The sequence below is a fragment of the Schistocerca nitens genome, chromosome 6, assembly GCF_023898315.1.
Source record: "Schistocerca nitens isolate TAMUIC-IGC-003100 chromosome 6, iqSchNite1.1, whole genome shotgun sequence".
Classification (NCBI taxonomy): Eukaryota; Metazoa; Arthropoda; class Insecta; order Orthoptera; family Acrididae; genus Schistocerca; species Schistocerca nitens.
The window spans coordinates 116,303,702-116,323,232 of NC_064619.1; the positions used below are offsets into that span (position 1 = coordinate 116,303,702).

General features: G+C 44.6%; 7 non-coding genes across 7 annotated transcripts; all 7 read right to left on the minus strand.

The window, feature by feature from the left end:
* Positions 1-215: 215 nt before the first annotated feature.
* On the minus strand, positions 216-289 carry Trnan-guu (transfer RNA asparagine (anticodon GUU)). Its single transcript has one exon. It is a non-coding gene; the product is annotated as a tRNA-Asn (tRNA).
* Positions 290-622: 333 nt separating this feature from the next.
* On the minus strand, positions 623-694 carry Trnat-cgu (transfer RNA threonine (anticodon CGU)). The gene has a single exon. It is a non-coding gene; the product is annotated as a tRNA-Thr (tRNA).
* Positions 695-1,387: 693 nt separating this feature from the next.
* Positions 1,388-1,461, minus strand: Trnan-guu (transfer RNA asparagine (anticodon GUU)). The gene has a single exon. It is a non-coding gene; the product is annotated as a tRNA-Asn (tRNA).
* Positions 1,462-1,794: 333 nt separating this feature from the next.
* On the minus strand, positions 1,795-1,866 carry Trnat-cgu (transfer RNA threonine (anticodon CGU)). The gene has a single exon. It is a non-coding gene; the product is annotated as a tRNA-Thr (tRNA).
* A 693-nt stretch (positions 1,867-2,559) lies between these two features.
* On the minus strand, positions 2,560-2,633 carry Trnan-guu (transfer RNA asparagine (anticodon GUU)). Its single transcript has one exon. It is a non-coding gene; the product is annotated as a tRNA-Asn (tRNA).
* Positions 2,634-16,409: 13,776 nt separating this feature from the next.
* On the minus strand, positions 16,410-16,481 carry Trnat-cgu (transfer RNA threonine (anticodon CGU)). Its single transcript has one exon. It is a non-coding gene; the product is annotated as a tRNA-Thr (tRNA).
* Positions 16,482-17,123: 642 nt separating this feature from the next.
* On the minus strand, positions 17,124-17,197 carry Trnan-guu (transfer RNA asparagine (anticodon GUU)). The gene has a single exon. It is a non-coding gene; the product is annotated as a tRNA-Asn (tRNA).
* Between the last annotated feature and the right edge of the window lie 2,334 nt (positions 17,198-19,531).

Below are 19,531 nucleotides of genomic sequence, written 5' to 3' on the forward strand. Positions count from 1 at the left end.
AGTGGGCGTCGCTCTACTGCAGTGTCACACATGACGAATAAATAGGAAAAGAGTAGAACGTCTGTGTAGGGCCATGTTTTTACCTACAGTGTCACTTGGCTGAATGTGTATAAGGCTCTGTGGCATCACTCAAACACAGCCAAATTGTCACGCTAGCTGTGTATCTCTAACAAAGTTGACGTATGTCCTCACCTCGGTGCCGGTTAAAACGATTTCGCCCCCGGGTGGGCTCGAACCACCAACCTTTCGGTTAACAGCCGAACGCGCTAGCCGATTGCGCCACGGAGGCCTTGAATTTGGCTCACTTGTGCTCTGTATATCAACGCAATTGGTATACCTTCTGCAGGAATCTCGCAGAATGGTAGCATCTGCTTGCGCCTCTTCACATGGATAACGTGCATGCACACTGTAGCGAGGCTCGTAAACGAATGACATCGCCAAGCATGACATTATACTACAAAATGCATACAAACCACTGTTGTGCCTATGCATTCAGAAAACCTCTGAGGCCAGTAGAATACTTGTCATAGGTTGTAGAACATCCCTTTCATTCAGTGTACTGCCATGTGTTAGATGCTGGTCAAGATAGCTCCGCTCCTTGCAGGAAGGTTAAAAAAATGAATGCCTTCTGTGAGGTTCGAACTCACGATCCCTGGTTTACGAGACCAGTGCTCTACCACTGAGCTAAGAAGGCGGCAGCTTGGCGTTTGTGAGCTATCCCCGAATTGTCACTTCATCATACTGAATCTTGCAGCCCTCGACCAGATATCGGATTTGGCACACAGCTGCTGCTGGGGGTGTCCACATTGCCGTTTTCCAAATCTCTTGACTGTTTCGCCCTTACGATCGACGACGAGCGTCGGGCCACCAGAAGTTTGCGGTCTGCACAATCCTGACCTAGTGCACAGCTTGTGGGATAGCGTGGCTCGACTGCGAAATGCGCCTTTCGGCTCCTCTCTCTGGCTACAGTATGCTGTTGCCCACAGTGGCACTGGCGTTGCCCATGGGGCTTCATGTAAGGCGAGCGACTGCACGTCTCTCGGCCAACAGCGGCCCACTGCAGACCGACACTTAAGAGACACCAAATACAAATCGACATCGAGAGACAGGCCCTGTCATATGGCAGTCGCGACGTATACGCTGAAATTGAATGTAAAGAATACGTCTTTTGTAGTGGGCGTCGCTCTACTGCAGTGTCACACATGACGAATAAATAGGAAAAGAGTAGAACGTCTGTGTAGGGCCATGTTTTTACCTACAGTGTCACTTGGCTGAATGTGTATAAGGCTCTGTGGCATCACTCAAACACAGCCAAATTGTCACGCTAGCTGTGTATCTCTAACAAAGTTGACGTATGTCCTCACCTCGGTGCCGGTTAAAACGATTTCGCCCCCGGGTGGGCTCGAACCACCAACCTTTCGGTTAACAGCCGAACGCGCTAGCCGATTGCGCCACGGAGGCCTTGAATTTGGCTCACTTGTGCTCTGTATATCAACGCAATTGGTATACCTTCTGCAGGAATCTCGCAGAATGGTAGCATCTGCTTGCGCCTCTTCACATGGATAACGTGCATGCACACTGTAGCGAGGCTCGTAAACGAATGACATCGCCAAGCATGACATTATACTACAAAATGCATACAAACCACTGTTGTGCCTATGCATTCAGAAAACCTCTGAGGCCAGTAGAATACTTGTCATAGGTTGTAGAACATCCCTTTCATTCAGTGTACTGCCATGTGTTAGATGCTGGTCGAGATAGCTCCGCTCCTTGCAGGAAGGTTAAAAAAGTGAATGCCTTCTGTGAGGTTCGAACTCACGATCCCTGGTTTACGAGACCAGTGCTCTACCACTTAGCTAAGAAGGCGGCAGCTTGGCGTTTGTGAGCTATCCCCGAATTGTCACTTCATCATACTGAATCTTGCAGCCCTCGACCAGATATCGGATTTGGCACACAGCTGCTGCTGGGGGTGTCCACATTGCCCTTTTCCAAATCTCTTGACTGTTTCGCCCTTACGATCGACGACGAGCGTCGGGCCACCAGAAGTTTGCGGTCTGCACAATCCTGACCTAGTGCACAGCTTGTGGGATAGCGTGGCTCGACTGCGAAATGCGCCTTTCGGCTCCTCTCTCTGGCTACAGTATGCTGTTGCCCACAGTGGCACTGGCGTTGCCCATGGGGCTTCATGTAAGGCGAGCGACTGCACGTCTCTCGGCCAACAGCGGCCCACTGCAGACCGACACTTAAGAGACACCAAATACAAATCGACATCGAGAGACAGGCCCTGTCATATGGCAGTCGCGACGTATACGCTGAAATTGAATGTAAAGAATACGTCTTTTGTAGTGGGCGTCGCTCTACTGCAGTGTCACACATGACGAATAAATAGGAAAAGAGTAGAACGTCTGTGTAGGGCCATGTTTTTACCTACAGTGTCACTTGGCTGAATGTGTATAAGGCTCTGTGGCATCACTCAAACACAGCCAAATTGTCACGCTAGCTGTGTATCTCTAACAAAGTTGACGTATGTCCTCACCTCGGTGCCGGTTAAAACGATTTCGCCCCCGGGTGGGCTCGAACCACCAACCTTTCGGTTAACAGCCGAACGCGCTAGCCGATTGCGCCACGGAGGCCTTGAATTTGGCTCACTTGTGCTCTGTATATCAACGCAATTGGTATACCTTCTGCAGGAATCTCGCAGAATGGTAGCATCTGCTTGCGCCTCTTCACATGGATAACGTGCATGCACACTGTAGCGAGGCTCGTAAACGAATGACATCGCCAAGCATGACATTATACTACAAAATGCATACAAACCACTGTTGTGCCTATGCATTCAGAAAACCTCTGAGGCCAGTAGAATACTTGTCATAGGTTGTAGAACATCCCTTTCATTCAGTGTACTGCCATGTGTTAGATGCTGGTCGAGATAGCTCCGCTCCTTGCAGGAAGGTTAAAAAAATGAATGCCTTCTGTGAGGTTCGAACTCACGACCCCTGGTTTACGAGACCAGTGCTCTACCACTTTTTTTTTATACAAACATTTATTAAAAAAACAATGTGACACTCCAAATACATACTAGTTATGCATACATGAAGTTATTTAAACATTTCAGTTACGCTGACGTTAAGGAAAGACAACAGAGGATTGTGTTACTGACTAATTACCAGAAAGAATTAATTTAAACATCAAGAACAAAAATTTTAAAGACATTCAAACTTCAACCTGAAGAAGTAAAATCTGCACTTTGAATTACATGAGGTGCAATCTTTACAGAAGCATAATTTCTTTATGATGGATATCAGCAAGTTGATGGGATAATTTTTATTAAAACAATTTAATAATCATATTAGACAATTTCTGAAATACTTGAGAACGGCGGAAAGGAGATATATAATAATTTGACTAGCCTTCCAACTACACTTTCTGGACATTAATTGAATCTGAAGTGATCAGATCTATATAATCAGTCTTTCACTGGATCAGATCTTATAATCAGTCTTTCACTGAGAAACTGACTTACACATCACAGTGCAAAAATGAACAGGCAATGTGCCAGCCATTGAATATTACATTTATCAGATAGAATCTTATGGTTTTAAACAATCGATAAGGACATTTCTATAAAAACTGTCTATTTCCAAATTTCTAGTATAAGCCAATAATGCACCTTTAATGTTTTGTGTTTTGACACTATTTCGACACACGATCTCAATGTCACATAAGTTCTGTACATTAGCTTATAAGTTGCAAAAACTACTCTCTGAAGTAGAAAAAGTACACATCATTAATATACTGTAAAATCTTAAATAGTATCCTTAAGGTAACTACAATACATCACTGTCAACACAGTGTTCTTTTTTATATTAACCAATGCCTATTCTTTCAAATACAATTTTTAACATATTACCGAACTTTTTCTTGTGATTCGAATAGCTTCTAATTTTGTGAAACTCACACAGCATGTGTACCTTGAACTCTATGATGCTATCGGATCCTAATTTGTTAAGGACGTAGTTAACAAAATTTCCCAGCAACCAGTGCACAGCGTTATTTTTTGCTTCTGGGAAATAGCGTGCGTCAGGCCTGTGTATCAATGACAGCGATATATACTCAGGGGATGTTCTTGTAATCAGAGCTATTTGCTCTCGGACCCACTTCCAACTATTCATGTGACCACTGCAAGTATATCTGTGAATTACCGTGTCAACTAGATGGCATTGTTGACATAAATTTGTTTCACAGAGTCCGATTGCGTGCAGTCTTTCATTGGTGCTAACTATGTTGTTAACTGTCTTGTACCATGCCGTTTTTATGTTAGACGTGAGCACATTAGAACTAATGTTTTTCCAAATCTCAGTCCACTCAATGTTTGGAAACTGTCGTTCTATTTTGTTTCTTCCTTCGCTTTTCTTTCGTTCCCGCATTATGGCTCTCGATGTTAAGTGTCGTGACTGCCTGAGTTCGACACTGACATAACTAAACTCAACATAGAAAATCCTCACGTGCTGTAAGCGACTGTTGATATTCTGCACGTCAATCGGGGGAAGCAGGCTTGGAGGTTTAATGATCTCGAAAAGTTGGCTGGTTATGCTTTCTCGCGAGTCTCTTATTAAATTAACTTGCCTTTTGATAAAAAGAGCAGAGGCTTTATCCGTTATATCAGTTAATCCTAGTCCACCATTTTTAGGATCTAAAGTGGCTACTTTAGCAGGTACTCTGAACACTTCACCTCTCCACAAAAAGTTGGTGATTTTGGACATTATTCTCCTCGCTATCATTCTCGGTATTGGAAACAGCTGGGCAGTATAATAAGCCTTAGCAAGGATGCATGAGTTGATATACTGTGTTCTTTGAACTTGGTTCATATATCGAGTTAAATTCTCTACAATGGCTCCTTGCACTTTATCTGCTGCAACTTTCCAATTTAAAGCCGTCATTTTCATAGGACATGCTGTCAGGGTAATCCCAAGTGTTTTATGTTGTCGGACTATTTTTGCCCACTCGACGTTGATATTATCAAAACCTCTGAGATTTAACATCTTACTTTTTTTTTTTCGTTTGCATTGGCTCCAGATGCTCTACAGTACGAATCAATCACCGTTGCTAGCGTGGTTACCTCGTCATTATTCCTTATAATGACCCCTATATCGTCAGCATAGGCTCTTATAACTGTTTTATTTCCTGAGAATGTTAAGCCTTTTAATGTAGCATGGACATGTCGGAGGAAAGGTTCCAGCGAAATTGCGAAGAGCGACATGGACAGAGGACTTCCATGAGGAACACCTCGTTGTATTTGCATCGGCCTGGATTGTTGACAATTCACCGCTATTTTAGCATTTATTCCAGTTGCTATGTTCTTAATCAACTGTATGACCCTATCGTTGAAACCAACTTTCTTCAATGTCTGTAGAAGATATTCATGATTTACTACATCGAACGCTATATAAAAATCTAAAAACAATAAAGCACACTTTATGTTTGTTACAGAAGTTATTGCAATGATATGCCTGAATTCCGCTAGATTTTGAAAAATGGTTCTGCCTTGTGCACAGTTCTGATGTTGACTAATAATTTTATCTGTAAGGCATGAAATTCTCTTGTTTATTATTCGAGCTATTAATTTGTAATCAGAATTCAGCAGTGAAATTGGACGAAAATTATTTAAATCTTTGTTTCCATTATTTTTTGGCACCAAAACAATTTTACTCTCCTTAAACTCAGCCGGAATCATTTTCCCCTGAATAACCTCATTTACAATGTCCGTGATTTTTGCACCTACTATTGGCCAGCAACGGATGTAAAACTCTGCTGGCAGACCATCCGGTCCTGGGGATTTTTTTGGTGGTGAGGCGCACAGAGTCTCATACACGTCTTCTTCAGTGACAACCTCGAGAAAATTTTCGTTGTCATCATCTGTCAGCTGTGGGGCTAGGATGTCAAGGAATTCTTCCAAGGAAGCATCTCTACTTTGATGTACAGAATATAGCTCGCAATAATAGCGATAAATCTCGTCCATGATATCCTGCTGGGTTCTGAGAATCGTACCGTGTTTTGTTCGAATTTCATCAATAAAAGTCCTTCTCCCGTTTTTCGTATGCTTCACTAAAGGATATAGGGAAGTAGTTTCATCTTCTGACACCGAATTTGCCTTCGATTTTATTTTCAACCCTTCCATTTGACTTCTCTTGATATTAAGTAACTTGGCTTTGACTTTTTTGATGTCTGCTATCCGAAGTGAGGAACCTGCTGAGACTTGATCATATAGATCTCTCAAAACGGAATAGTAATACTCTACAGTGCATTTCATTTCCCTTGCGCTCTGGGCACTGTATTGAATAAGAACTTTCCTCAACTTTGGTTTTGCCATTTTAACCCACCAGTCAATAGCAGTGGCATATCTACTACGGGCTCGCAGGCATATTGCCCATGTTTCTTTAATCAGATCTTCTAAATCATGATTTACTAACAAGGAAGTGTTCAAATTCCACTGATTCTTGAATCGGCGAACCGGCTGTCTTGTTAGATTTATGCAAGCTAAGACACTTGAATGGTCTGAAAAGTACGTAGGAATGGTTTCTACCTTTGTCACGGAAGTTTCAAGATTTTTAGAAATATATAGTCTATCAATCCTGCTGCGTGATATTGGCGTGACATAAGTGAACTCAACACTGGAGGGGTATTTGATTTCCCATACATCCTTTAATTCTAAACCAGTAACTAGTTGTTTTAGTTCACTTGAGAAATTAAAATTAGGTAACTGATCTTTTCGATTTAAAACACAATTAAAATCACCTCCAAGTAATAACTGTCTTGGCGATTTCCTTAACAAGTATATCAGGTCATCTTTGAAGAAACGTGCCCTGTGAGCTCGATGAGAACTTCCTGAAGGGGCGTACAAGTTGACGATAGTCACATCATAGATATTTAGTCCTATTCCTCTTCCGGATTCCAGTCGTTCCACCTCGCTTACTGCAATCCCTTCCCTCACCAAAATAGCTGTTCCAACACTTGTTTCGTGAGACACATTTATGTAACTGACAAAACCGGGAATTACCAAATCCGAAATTAGAACTTCTTGTAACAGGGCAATATCAGTCGCGGATTCGTACAAAAATTCCTTAAGGGCCGATAATTTCAAACCGGTCGTGACTTTATTTATGTTTATAGTGGTGACAGAATAAGATTGCGTCATTGTGCTGTCACGATGTAGTTGTTTTGATGAACTAATATAGTTTTATGTGGTTCAGGGTTCAGTTAAGCTGTAACAGCTTTCTCGGAAGGCTGAACATGGAATAACACTTCAGTCAGTTTATTAGTTACTGTCCCGTTTTTTTTCTGCTTCTAATGTTTTCTCTTGTAACGCAAGCAGACTGATTTCCTGGTAAACTTTCTGATTTTTCCTCAAGTGATTCGTGTACGACCGTTCGGACTGAACATTCTTTGGGCTTGGGTCGCCCCTACCGGATTTTCCCTTCCCTTGGTTACGAACTACATTCTCATTTGGTTGTGTCGGTATTTTACTTCGCGGCTTATCTGGAGCAGCAGCAGACGCTTTCGCAATTTCGGTTGCCGGCGGCGCGTGCCCTGAGGTGTTGACCGTGATTTCAGTTTGGCCACCACTTCCTCTTTCTTTATTAATTTCACCCACTTTCTGATCGAGGGAAACAAGTGGAGACTGAAGTTTTGCAACGTCTCCCTGAATCTGTTTATTAACAGATAGATTCTGATCTTTGCAATCGGCTACTGCACCTGATGTTTCTTGCAAATTAATGCTGCTTACACCCCCTTCATTTTCTGGTACCGTATGTGTATTATCTTTCTGTTCATTAGATTCCATTCGCATTTTGCCTTCAGGTTCCTCTGCCTCCTCATCGCACTGTTTTTGCTTGCGAAGTGAGGGAGTGGGACAAGACAGCTCGTCCTCTGAACAACTATCAGTTATGTCCAGAGGTCGTTTTTTCGGTTGCATTTCAGTTTCACGAGTAGTGGCAACGGGGTTTCCTTTTGTTGTTAACGGGGGAAATTGACTGTTATCGTGAAGGGAGACATCAGCTTGTCCCGCTGCGTTAACATCGTCAACCAGTTGTTCCGGGCTATTCTTTGGTAACAGATCATTTAAGGTAAGCTTCTGACGCTGTATCAAATTACTTTTAAGCACAACAGTTCGCCGCGGACATTCCTGTCTGAAGTGGCCGGTTTCGTTACATATATGACATGTAGCTTCCTGACCTGTATAAACAATTTGTGCCTTATACCCACAAACAGTTATGTGAGACGGAATATTCGTCTTAACGTCCATCTCTACACAGCGGACCCCGTTAAAACACTGCAGTTTAAAGCGAGGCGACCATCTTTCATTTGCAATTGATTTAACGTCTCCGTAGTTTAAAAGAGCTTCCTTAATCTTATCATTTTCAATTTCAATGGGGAGATTCAAGACACGAACGGTTTTGTAATGAATGTCCGCTCTATAGATGGAAACCTTACTTTTATAACCATTTCTATGCACAAAATCTACTTCATAGCCCCACTTTCGTAACACTTTATCAACAGTCGAAGCACTGATTAACTTGACAAAAACACAGTATTTTTCCTGATCCAGTTGCCAGGTATGAACGGTTTCAGAATTTAGACCAATTACCTGTGTAATCCAGTCATCTATTTCCAGGGATGTCGGCTGAACAGGACGGGATTCCTTGTCAAAAGCAAATACCAGAGTATTGTTCCTGAGGTTTGTAGTCATGGTTAATCCAGCGAAGCAATTTCGGTTAAACAACCGAAATTCCAAGTAGCAGCAGCAAGACCAGAAAGAGTGATCAGATCACAAGGAACAGAAACGAACACGGAGATTAACGGACGGACGGCACTCGGCGGAGCACAAGTACAGCGATGTAACCACTGAAGTGCAGCGCAACAGTTAACAGCGGCCACTCGCGAGCGCGGCTGAAACGGAACTGGCGGCAGCTTAGCGTTCGTGAGCTATCCCCGAATTGTCACTTCATCATACTGAATCTTGCAGCCCTCGACCAGATATCGGATTTGGCACACAGCTGCTGCTGGGGGTGTCCACATTGCCGTTTTCCAAATCTCTCGACTGTTTCGCCCTTACGATCGACGACGAGCGTCGGGCCACCAGAAGTTTGCGGTCTGCACAATCCTGACCTAGTGCACAGCTTGTGGGATAGCGTGGCTCGACTGCGAAATGCGCTTTTCGGCTCCTCTCTCTGGCTACAGTATGCTGTTGCCCACAGTGGCACTGGCGTTGCCCATGGGGCTTCATGTAAGGCGAGCGACTGCACGTCTCTCGGCCAACAGCGGCCCACTGCAGACCGACACTTAAGAGACACCAAATACAAATCGACATCGAGAGACAGGCCCTGTCATATGGCAGTCGCGACGTATACGCTGAAATTGAATGTAAAGAATACGTCTTTTGTAGTGGGCGTCGCTCTACTGCAGTGTCACACATGACGAATAAATAGGATAACAGTAGAACGTCTGTGTAGGGCCATGTTTTTACCTATAGTGTCACTTGGCTGACTGTGTATAAGGCTCTGAGGCATCACTCAAACACAGCCAAATTGTCACGCTAGCTGTGTATCTCTAACAAAGTTGACGTATGTCCTCACCTCGGTGAGGGCCACTGCGGCCCACTGCAGACCGACACTTAAGAGACACCAAATACAAATCGACATCGAGAGACAGGCCCTGTCATATGGCAGTCGCGACGTATACGCTGAAATTGAATGTAAAGAATACGTCTTTTGTAGTGGGCGTCGCTCTACTGCAGTGTCACACATGACGAATAAATAGGATAACAGTAGAACGTCTGTGTAGGGCCATGTTTTTACCTATAGTGTCACTTGGCTGACTGTGTATAAGGCTCTGAGGCATCACTCAAACACAGCCAAATTGTCACGCTAGCTGTGTATCTCTAACAAAGTTGACGTATGTCCTCACCTCGGTGAGGGCCACTGCGGCCCACTGCAGACCGACACTTAAGAGACACCAAATACAAATCGACATCGAGAGACAGGCCCTGTCATATGGCAGTCGCGACGTATACGCTGAAATTGAATGTAAAGAATACGTCTTTTGTAGTGGGCGTCGCTCTACTGCAGTGTCACACATGACGAATAAATAGGGTAACAGTAGAACGTCTGTGTAGGGCCATGTTTTTACCTATAGTGTCACTTGGCTGACTGTGTATAAGGCTCTGTGGCATCACTCAAACACAGCCAAATTGTCACGCTAGCTGTGTATCTCTAACAAAGTTGACGTATGTCCTCACCTCGGTGCCGGTTAAAACGATTTCGCCCCCTAGTGTCACTTGGCTGACTGTGTATAAGGCTCTGTGGCATCACTCAAACACAGCCAAATTGTCACGCTAGCTGTGTATCTCTAACAAAGTTGACGTATGTCCTCACCTCGGTGCCGGTTAAAACGATTTCGCCCCCGGGTGGGCTCGAACCACCAACCTTTCGGTTAACAGCCGAACGCGCTAGCCGATTGCGCCACTTTTTTTTTTTTACCATTTTTTTTTCAACCACTCGGCCACCTTTTTTTTTCTAACCGTTACACCATTTTTTTTCCGTTACACCATTTTTTTAAAACTTATATCAATTTTAAGAGAGTGGTCAGTTCCTTGCAGGGGGAGACAAAGCGGGCAGGGTTCGAATCCCGAGGCCTGCCTGCGATGGCTCCCTCCACTCATCCCTGAATCACTCCTTCAAGCAGACACTTATTGTGTTTCCTTGGTTCGCATGTTATTCTGGTAGAGGTGTTAAGCCTCTGCTCCGAGGTATATAGTGCTGACACGTTTGTAAATGAACATTTCTTCTTTGTCGTGTGTCATTTGTGTGTTTTGATCCATGTCGAAATCTGTTCCTCTTCCATTAGAGGTGCGAGAGTGTCAAGAATAAGCAAACAAGTAAAAGGAGACTAATGAAAAGAAATACATTGACTAGGCATAACAGAAAGTATAACTGAAAAAAAAAGAAGAATACATATCCCCTTGATGTGCATCCATCATCCAATGCGGTCAGCCTATGCCATGTTTTTCGAACGTGATGTCCATCATGTTTCCGAATAATTTTTTACTGTCAGTGACACATTGAATTTTCCAGTATGCCAGCGCCATGTAGGTCAGAAAACTAATAAAATCGTCCTCTCCACGAACATTTATGATATAGTTGACATAGTGCCCTAGGATCCACATTACTGTATTGTTTTTCGTGGCAGGGTAAAACTTTTTGTCCGGACGCAGTAGGATATCCAGCTGCAGATTGTCTTCCGCGCTCCTTGAGAGAACCGCGATCCTCTTCTTGACCCATCGCCAATTCAGTGCATGACCACCGCAGGTAAACCGATGAATCAGAGAATCGACGAGTCCACAACAGAGGCAGAGATTTGTGTCACTTAATCCAATTGCATGTAGCTTTTCATTAGTGGCAATTGTGTTATTTACCACCCTGAACCAGGTGGAAGCAACATCCGAAGAGTGTACTTTCAAGCTGATGTTGGCCCACACCGTTGTCCATTCGGTAGTTGGATACTTCCGTTCTATGGTATTTGGGGTCGCCGACTTTTCCCACTCACGTTGCAAGTCCCGAGTTGACAGTAGTCGTCGCCGTAGAACATCCACATCTGCATAACTACACTGAAGGAAAAATTCTCTGATGTGTTTCAGTTTGTAATGGATTCTGCCGACGTCAATAGGAGGTCGCATACTCGCTGGACGCACTGTGAGGAACAACTTTTGAGTAACAGTGCAATGGCTGTCATGCAGTATAGTCGTGGTCCGCTTGACGTACAAGGCCATTGCTTTCCCGGCAATGTTAACTAACTCAAGCCCACCAGTAGTTCTCGACTTGGCCAGCGTATCGGAGGACAATTTAAATATGTTGCCCTTCCAGATGAATTGATTGGCAACCTGCATGATCTTTCTGGCCTGAAGCTTGGGAATGGGAAAGAACTGTGCAACATAATACGCCTTGGAGAAGACGTAGGTATTGAGAAGCCGAATTTTTTCTATAATGTTCACAGCACGCCAGCGACATTCGACAATGGTACCCTGTATCAGATGCGTCACTGACTTCCAATTGGAGGCCGCCATTTTGAGAGGGCACCTATTCAAGGTGATTCCTAGTAGCTTGTGAGATTCCACAACATGCGCCCACGGTATGGTTAAGTTCTCGAAACCCCTGATATCGAGCACTTTACATTTCCGGTCACTGAGTTGTGCTCCAGACACTTCACTATATTGGTCGATCGCCCCTTTAATACGGACCACCTCGTCGTCAGTGCGTAACAGTACGGCAACATCGTCAGCGTACGCACGGACTATGAATGTGTGACCGGAGATTGACACTCCTGACAACTGGTGATAAAGAGACCGAAGGAAGGGTTCCAGTGACAGCACAAAAAGTGACATAGAGAGTGGACTGCCCTGGGGGACACCCCGCTGAATGGATATCGGTTGCGTCAGCTGTCCATTGACTTGTATCCTCGCTGATATGCCAGATATCAAATTGCGAAGGACTTGTATCACCCCTTCCTCGAGTCCTATTTTGTCCATGATGTGAAAAAGGTATCGGTGGTTCACATGATCAAAGGCTTTATGAAAGTATAGAAAAAGCAGCGCACAATTCAGGTTGGTGACTGAGGCAATGGAGACGAGGTCCCGAATTTCAGACATCGCAGACATGGCATTCCGTCCTGGCACGCACGCCTGGTGCCGCCGGACAACGTTGTGAATGAGCGGAGACATTCGGGTGTTAACAGCTCTGGCTATAGTTTTGTAGTCAAAATTGAGCAGGGTGAGCGGGCGCAGATTATCAAATCGCTTACATCCTTTGCGTTTGGGAACAAGGACAATTTTACCCTCCTTCATCGCAGCAGGAACAGGCGCCCCAGCAATGATTTCATTTAAAATTTCTGTAAAAGTAACACCAATTACATCCCAATACCGAAGATAAAACTCCTTGGGAAGGCCGTCCAGTCCTGGGGCTTTGTTAGCTGGCGACTTAACAATAAGTTCTAAAGTCTCCTCGACACTAAACGCAGCCAGAAAGTCACGATTATCATCCTCAGTAACAGACGTGTCCATCAACTGGAGTACAGTAGCAGTCAAGCCATCATTGGTGGGGCAGTCCGAGTACAGGCCGTGATAATACCCCTGGATTGCCGTGACTATGTCAGGTTGCCGAGTGAGAAGTTCCCCGTCATCAGTTGCCAGTTCGTCTATAAATAAGCGTCTACGGTTCGTCTGATGCTTAATAAGATGATACATGGAAGTTGTCTCAGATTGAACAAAAGAGTTGACTTTCGACTTGATTTTTAATCCTTCTAGTTGTTTACGTTTGATACTGAGCATCTTAGCCTTGATTTGCTTGATTTGAGCCGTGTAAATATTATTGACGCCAGATTTGTCGTAGAGCTCCCTTAAAAGCGAATAGTAAAATTCGGTGGTCCTCTTTGCATCCCTTGATTGCGTATTACAGTACGAAATCAAAGCCCGACGCAACTTTGGTTTAGCAAAGGACGTCCACCACTCTACTTTCGTACGGTATCTATTGACAGAGCGAAGACAAAAAGTCCAAGTCCGTGTGACAAGTACCTCGAGATCGGCGTCCTGAAGGTGGGAAATATTGAACATCCAGTGACTTCTGAATCGTTTGGTGGGTTGTCTGTCCAGTTGTATAACGGCGGCGTAGGCGCAGTGATCGCTACATGGGACGGGAATGACCTCCGAGTCAACAACGTGTTCCCCGAGCTGAGAAGACACATATATTCTGTCGAGGCGGCTACTCGAGGTGGAAGTGAAGTATGTAAATTTCACAAGGGTAGGGTGAAGGAGTTCCCACGTATCCTTTAGATTCATTCGTAAAACCAGATCATGAAGCTCCTTACAATAGTTAAAATGCGGCCGCTGATCTTTTTGATGTACAACACAGTTAAAATCTCCTCCTAATATTAGGGCAGCCGGATTTTTACGAAGCAGGTAAATTAGTTCGTCTTTAAAGAACTCGGTCCTTGCGAACTTGTGTCCACTCCCTGAGGGCGCGTATAGGTTCACGAGCGTGACGCCGAATATTTTGCAGCATATGCCACGCCCCGACTCCAGTGTTTCAACGTCCGAGACGGGGATGCCTTCACGCACGAGAATGGCTGTACCAGTGCTAAGTTCGAAGGCAACATTGGTAATACAGTGGAAGCCGGGAATGACCAGAACTGAAAGAAGGAATTCCTGCAATAGAAGTATATCAGCGGCAGACTCATATACGAACTGCCTAAAGACTGCAAGTTTCAAATCAGACGTGATCCTGTTAACATTAACACTCAGGAACTTGTACGCTTGTGCCATGAAATTTACGGAGCTACTTTAAATTAACGTGATCACCGTCTCCGGCAAACCAATCCATTCGTGAACCAGCTGGTGGAGAGTGGCCATCACCATCGTTTTCATCCGAGAGGGCTTGCATTTTGTGTTTGCTGCGTGGTACATTCAAGTTCGGTTGGAATTTCTTTTTGTTCCTCCCGCCGCTTGGGACTTTTTCCGCAGAAAGCGGCATCGGAGTATTGACACAGGTCTCCTGTGCAGGTTGCCCTGCTACAGCAACTTGCATTTGCGTCTCGCCGGATAGTCCTTCCGGAGACGCGCTAAGTTCTTGTTTACCCACACGTTGGGATTGTTTGGAAACACTCTCCCGGTCAGGTTGTTGACAAGCAAGGCTGAGATCTCGCTCTGTGTTGACACACTCGTCAGCGTGTTTGTTGTCAGTGTCGCGCTGCTGTGATACGAGTTGTGGACCTGCGCACACCCCGTCGACGTCACTGTGGGCAACGTGCTGAGGTTCACTATCGGTTTGTTGGAGAACCGACTCGACAGACGTGGACGGTAAGCTAGAACCAACCTGGGGCGTAGCACTACCGTCATCGGGCGAAGAAGTATTAACATCAACACTTGATTCTGGTATAGCGTCTTGCGAAAGCTCAATGTCGCCTGCCGGTTGTTTGATATCAAGTGTGGCAGGTGTTACCGGTACTGAGACGCCTTCATCGGAACTACTACTGTCGCACGCTCGACGTCTCTTGGACGCTACCGCAGTGACTGGACGGGTGAGAGGGTTCTGATCCCCGCCCTTCGCAAGAGGAATAGCAGGGAACTCGTCTTCAAAAGCTTTTTCATGGACAGTCAAAGTATCCGTGGAAAGGGACGGGTCATTACTTGGTAATTGGGTGCCTGTCACTAGATCAGCTAAAGTGAGCCTCTTACGTTGTAGTAAAGTAGGCTTTAAGACGGTCATTCTTTTAGGGCAATTTTGCCGTAAATGACCACTTTCATTGCAGGTAAAACACGTAGAAGCTTGCCCAGAATATGTAACCTGCACCTTATACCCACAAACAAATACATGGGATGGGATGTTGACTTTAACTTGCATCTCAACCGATCTGATGCCAGAAAAACATTGCAACTTATGTTGCCTGGACCACTTTTCAAGTCTAATGTTACGCACTTCGCCATATTTCGTGAGCACATCTTTTAAGAAACAGTTGTCTACTTCAGGGGGCAGGTTGTAAATACGCACGTTAGAGATCTCGACATCAGCGTTAGTAACGTGGACAGTACTCACAGTGCCGTCGCGATGCCGGAACTCGACGCCGCCGCCATGTTTCTGCAAAAGACGTTCCAGTAAGAGGAGATTCAGGAGCTTCACGAAAAAGCAGTATAAATCCAGGTCGTAGTAGGCAGTGTGAACTTGATCAGTGGTTATGCCTATTGTATCGACGATCCATTCATGAACTTCCAGTCAACTTGGCTGAACTGATCGTGTAGCCTCGTCAAACTCCAACTGCAGGGTATTTTTCCTTGGAATCGTGGGAAGCATCGTGCAAATTAACCCAAATGGGCTAACTGCATACAGCATATACTTAAAACAATGACACGAACACACAACCACGCACAATCACGTGAAACAGAAAACACAAATACAACGTCAACAAAGCAAGTGACACTGAGCGCTAAGAACGTCCACATGCTGCCGCGTCTCAACCGGTAATGCCACGGAGGCCTTGACTTTCGTTCACATCTGCTCTGTTTATCAATGCAACTCGTGTACTTTCTGCACGCACCTCGCAGAATGGCAGCATCTGCTTACGGCTCTTCACATGGATAACGTGCATGCACACTGTAGCGGGGCTCAGAAACGAATGACATCGCCAAGCATGACATTATACTACAAAATGCATACAAACCACTGTTGTGCCTATGCATTCAGAAAACCTCTGAGGCCAGTAGAATACTTTTCATAGGTTGTAGAACATCCCTTTCATTCAGTGTACTGCCATGTGTTAGATGCTGCTCGAGATAGCTCCGCTCCTTGCAGGAAGGTTAAAAAAATGAATGCCTTCTGTGAGGTTCGAACTCACGACCCCTGGTTTACGAGACCAGTGCTCTACCACTGAGCTAAGAAGGCGGCAGCTTAGCGTTTGTGAGCTATCCCCGAATTGTCACTTCATCATACTGAATCTTGCAGCCCTCGACCAGATATCGGATTTGACACACAGATGATGCTGGAGGTGTCCACCTTACCGTTTTCCAACTCTCTTCACTGTTTCACCCTAACGATCTACGACGAGCGTCAAGCCACCAAAGGTTTGCGGTCTGCGCAAAACTTGACCTAGTGCACAGCTTGTGGGATAGCGTGGCTCTACTGTGAAGCGCGCCTTTCGGCTCCTCTCTCTGGCTACAGTATGCTGACGTCCACAGTGGCACTGAAGTTGCCCACGCCGCTCGGCCAACAGCGGCCTACTGCAGACCGACACTTAAGAGACGCCAAATGCAGATCGACATCGAGAGACAGGCCCTGCCATATGGCACTCGCGGTGTATACGCTGAAATGAAATGTAAATAATTCGTCTTTTGTAGTGGGCGTCGCTGTACTGCAGTGTCACACATGCGGAATGAATAGGAAATCCGTAGAACGTCTGTGTAGGGCCATGTTACCTACAGTGTCACTTGGCTGAAAGTGTATAAGGCTCTGTGGCACCACTCAAACACAGCCAACTTGTCACACTAGCTGTGTATCTCTATCAAAGTCGACACATTAAAATGATTTCGCCCCCGGGTTGGCTGGAACCACCAGCCTTTCGGTTAACAGCCGAACGCGCTAGCCGATTGCGCCACGGAGGCCTTGACTTTCGTTCACTTCTGCTCTGTTTATCAATGCAACTCGTATACTTTCTGCAGGCATGTCGCAGAATTGTAGCATCTGCTTACGCCTCTTCACATGGATAACGTGCATGCACACTGTAGCGAGGCTCATAAACGAATGACATTCCCAAGCATGACGTTATACTACAAAATGAATCATCAGTTGTCGATAAAGTATTCCCGTTTAAACGCCCACTGCCAAAATTGCTTCGCATTACACGTTTAATAACATTATCAATCCGTCATTATACTGACTGCCTGATGGAGGTTTTCTGACGTTTTCTCAATACCGGAAATACTGACGAACACTATGGAAACATAGTAGACCTTGCCGTATGTTACGAATGCAATGGCTAAGAAATACATATCTGCGTCGTCACATTGTTTTCGTTAATTGCCTGGACATGTCATTGCAGTACAGATAAGACTACTTCACAGGTTTCAAAAAACATTGTTAACTGTGTTTGTTGATATTACAGCACTAAATTTCAAGTATTCGAATGACCTGCCTGTTGCCAGAAACCTGTTACACGTAAACTCGTCGACTGCGACTGCCTCTCACGTAGACAATTTTGCCCTTCTCTTTTACTTCGTATCAACATCAATAAATTGTTGTAAGAAGAAGGACTCACGCTAAAATGGTTTGACATGTATTGTTTCCGTGGTTGAGATTTTCGTTAGTAAATTATCATACAACAATTAGATTTTTTTCCACTATTCCCGGACGTATTTCCCTATTTTTGTTGTTTTCTGTTGTATACCATATATAGCTAGAATAATTGCTTCACACGCTTTCTTTTGGGTTTTCGGTATAAAATGATGAAAATGGAAGTAAAAAACTTCCAAATCCATTATCGCTTTTGCAGATCGTTTATTCAGATTATGGCAACACAGTTTGCCGGAACCGGGCAGGAGAAAAACGCTCCACTAAAGAGATTGTGGCAGTTTGAAGTTTGTTAATTCTATTTTCATATCAATATAGATCGTTCCTAGAATGGAATAACATGACGTATATATAACCTTGTAAAATCGCGTTGACTACAGACGGTAATGACAATATTATTTATGGTGTGTGGGTCGCTTTAATATTTTAAGGTATGAAAAACAAGTATTGTCAATAAATATGGAACGTGTGCGCGCCTGTTAACAGCACTTGTGAGGTGACGTGCTGTGTGTAGTCTGTAACAGAGCTGCAGCCAGCAGCCGATGCGGCAACACTGTTGCTGCAAGTGACAGTGGTCAAAATGGTTCAAATGGCTCGGAGCACTATGGGACTTAACTACTGAGGTCATCAGTCCCCTAGAACTTAGAACTACTTAAACCTAACTAACCTAAGGACATCACACACATCCATGCCCGAGGCAGGATTCGAACGTGCGACCGTAGCGGTCACGCGGTTCCAAACTGACGCGCTTAGAACCGCACGGCCACACCGGCCGGCTGACAGTGGTTAACTATCAAGATGTTTTAAACGGACCGTAGCTCCTGGGAGAAAAGATATTGCGAGACATGGCCTAGCCTCGGCCTAGGGGATGTTTCCAGAATGACATTTTCACTCTGCAGTGGATTCTGTGCTAATATGAGACTTCTGAGGATATTAAAACTGTGTTCGGGACGGAGACTTGAATCGAGACCTAGCCAACGAAAGGCAAAGGTCCTGATATCGAGTCTTGGCACAGTACACAGCTGTAATCTGCCAGGCAGTTTCGAACTGCGCGCTCTCCGCGGCAGAGGGAAAATTTCATTTTGAAATCTTTACGTTCGTGTCCTCTATCACTTAAAAAGGTTATAGTTATTCTGTACAAAAAAAATTCTGCTCTGCGTCGTAAGACTTCGCGCGATTTTTTCGGTGGCTTCTGCTTTCTATTTACAATGCAATGACATGCCACAGTGCGCGTAATTTCGTCGAATCTTCACAGGCTCACTACAGAGTAACACTTAATCCAACATGCAGCACAACTTCCGCTATGAATAGTGGCTCGGTGATATTCGTGTGTATCCTAGTGTGTGTTCTGATTCAGCCTACTGCATCGTAAATGTTAAGATTGCAATTTTAATGATTCTCTGTGTGATTTGTGTTAAGTGCTGTATCATCAAAGGGTAAAACTGTCTTTTTTTGTTCAGTTGTTCTGTTACACCTTTCAGTTTAATAAAAATAATCTAATAGTTTTTAACTTTACGTGTGTTACTTTATTATAAGAAAATAAATTACATAAGGTTACGCGCCGAGGTTTGTTTTAAATAAACGGAATCTGGGATTAATCCCTGGCCCCAAGTGTACTCTCACGTTAAGTTAGCCGAGATGGTAACTGA